Raw genomic sequence first — 2,963 nt, 5'->3', positions numbered from 1 at the left:
TAAACAATGAACAACACACATGCATATTTTATCAATGACACACATGCATGAAAGGTTCAAGTTGCTAACCGCGATCGAGGAGGAACCTCAAGTGTGGCTCCAACACTTCATATCATGTTTGTTTCACGCTGTTGGGCATTTCATCAAACACCTTGTGTGCATAAGAGGAACCAAAAGCAAACTTACACCCCCTTGTGAAGAGAAGTGGCACCAAATGGCTAAGTGAGTGCGCTGAACTGGTATATATAGGGGAGGAGCTTTAGTCGCGGTTGGCCAGGCCAACCGCGACTAAAGGCCTTTGGGCACCTTTAGTCGCGGTTGGCCTGGCCAACCGCGGCTAAAGCCCCTCACGTGCACCAGCTGGCCACCGAGCGCCCTGGCCCAAGCCTTTGGTCGCGGTTCGTCTGCCGAACCGCGACTAAAGACTTCATTAGTCGCGGTTCCTACAGTTTCGCGACTAATGGGGCTGGACGCAAGCCTCTTTTTCTACCAGTGTCTTAATTAGAAGGCTGGTGAAAAAGAAGGTTAATTTCATAGAAGCACGCAAAGGATCGGCCCAGCTCAGCTACTTAACACAACTATAGCAAAGTGACGTGAGTTTCCTTCCCATTTCCCTGTCCCAGACGCGGAAACGCGGCTTCACCTTGACTCCACTCTCCACTCTTCACTATTTATCTTCCCTCTCGGAGGCCCCAAATCCCCATCACATATTCACATCTACTCTCCTCCGCCACCACATTCTCAACCCCGCGCTCCCGTCCTGCCCCACCACCGCTCAATCCACCTCCGGCCGCAGATCCGTCGCTCCCTGTGCGCCAGCGCCGCCGCGCTTACTCGCGGTCGCAGCACACAAGCGTAGCTAGTCAGCCAAGAGAGAAGCGAGAGACTAAGATCGACATGTCAGAAATCGTCAACAACCTCCTCGGCAAACTCGCCGACCTACTGGGCGACGAGTGTCAGAAGCTCAAAGGGGTGGAGCATCATGTGCAGTTCCTCGAGGATGAGCTCAGCGCCATGAAAGCTCGCCTCGAGGAGCTGGGGCCAAGGGATGAACTCGATCCCTCGACGAAGGACTGGCAGGGCCATGTCAGCGATATGGCCCACGACATGGAGGATTGCATTGATGACTTCATTCTCAATCTTAGAAGTGTCAATGCCAACGCAGGTTTTATTGAGAAGGTCACTCAATTTCTCAAGAACCTGTGGGTGCGTTATCAGTTTACAAGCCAGATTCAAGAGCTCAAGGATCGTGCCATAGAGACGAATCATCGACGCAAAAGGTACAAGCGTGATGATAGCAGTAACTCTAGCTCTGACCTTGTGGCTGTCGATCCTCGGATGCCGGCACTCTACAGAGAGGCAGCCTGCCTTGTGGGTATTGATGGCCCAAGGGAAGAGCTTGTCCGTTGGCTGACAGATAGTGAGCAAGAACTCAAGGTGGTCTCTATTGTGGGATTCGGAGGTCTTGGTAAAACCACACTTGCCAAACAGGTGTATGATAAGATTGGTGGACAATTCAATTGTAAGGCATTTGTGTCGGTTTCCCAGAGACCAAACATGGCAAGGCTCTTGACTGGGCTACAATCAAAGCTCAAGAGAACAGAGCATTGCTGCACTCAGGAGGTGCAAGAGGTGCAAGACATCATCAGCAAGCTTCGAGAGCATCTCACACACGAGAGGTACTTCAAATAGTCACTCATGGAATTGCATGGTATAGCTAGTGGATGCTGATAATTGTGTGATTCATTTGATGCTCCTCTTGTGGCTGACGCCTTATAGAGAATGTTTTGGCACGTTTTAACATATTTTAAGCAGTTGTTAATTGTTATAGAAATTTCTGTTGAGCACAGGCTAAATCATGTTTCGGCTATTGGCCATGAAAATTTTGAGCTCATAAGAAGGATAATTAAGACCGAAGTTGTAGGACAAAGTTAAATAAGTGACCCTTATTTCCATACACTTCCTAGAGAATTGATGGTGGATATTGAAACATCCCACTTTTGGACAAATGGGTGCTATAGTCCATTTTGCGTGTTAGAGACACTAGTCCTCATTATAATCTGTTTATATGGATACCTGATTGGACCCAAGCCCTTGCCCATTTTAGTGTACATAATAGTTTCTGTTTCTATCTTATCACTCGTTTGGCATGCAGTACATCATTTCTTATCTTTTATCCATCACTATTTCTTCAATAGTCCTTCATAAGCCTCCACATTCGACTGGAATATAATCCTTGTCCCTGGAGCGCTGGCACAACATTTGCGGTCAGAATGGAGGTAGGCAGGCACTACGAGTGACGCGTATTTGCAGTGCCAATGGAGGCGGCACCGTTAGAGGATAGCTCGACCATTTCATCCCCCCTGAAAGAACGAGAGAGTATGGGTCATCGTTGTAGTCATTTTAACCAAGTTGAAAAAATATCAAGGTATTCAGTTGGGAACATATAGTACTTAGAAGTACAATGGCATATATGGATTTTGTGTTTACCTTTTAATGCTAATTAAAATGTAGGGGTTCAAAATTTCCGATGGATTTCTTCTTTTTCGTATTGGTTCACCGACAAATTATTTAATCCAGTAATGTGGGAGTTGTGTGCAGTACTGGTTGTGTGGCACATTTGATACTGCTGGGTATGTAACATTCCTATGATTGCGATTTTGTATAGGAAACAAAATATGTCAAGAGATGCTTACAGCAGAACTTGAATTTGCACGGTTAAACTATGCATGCCTTCTATATATCTTGGCAGATTGAGTAATGATTTTGTAACATAGCAATTTAGATCTAAATTAAATCCATTGTAATTGAACTTAACACATTCATGTAATGTTAGTACTCCCCTGTCCATAATTGCATGACGGTACTCTCCTGTCCACAGTTAAATGACGCACATGCTTTCTGATGGTTAATTTTGACCATCGTTTTTTCCAATAAAACACAGATTAGATACCACACAAATT

General features: G+C 45.8%; 1 pseudogene; it reads left to right on the top strand.

Annotated features, from left to right (window-relative positions):
* Nucleotides 1–721: 721 nt before the first annotated feature.
* Nucleotides 722–2,963, top strand: part of LOC119329980 — a 4,728-nt pseudogene continuing 2,486 nt past the window's right edge.

The sequence above is a fragment of the Triticum dicoccoides genome, chromosome 7A (assembly GCF_002162155.2).
Source record: "Triticum dicoccoides isolate Atlit2015 ecotype Zavitan chromosome 7A, WEW_v2.0, whole genome shotgun sequence".
Taxonomy (NCBI): Eukaryota; Viridiplantae; Streptophyta; class Magnoliopsida; order Poales; family Poaceae; genus Triticum; species Triticum dicoccoides.
Note: the sequence above shows the minus strand (reverse complement) of the source record. Positions and strands in the feature narration are given on the sequence as shown.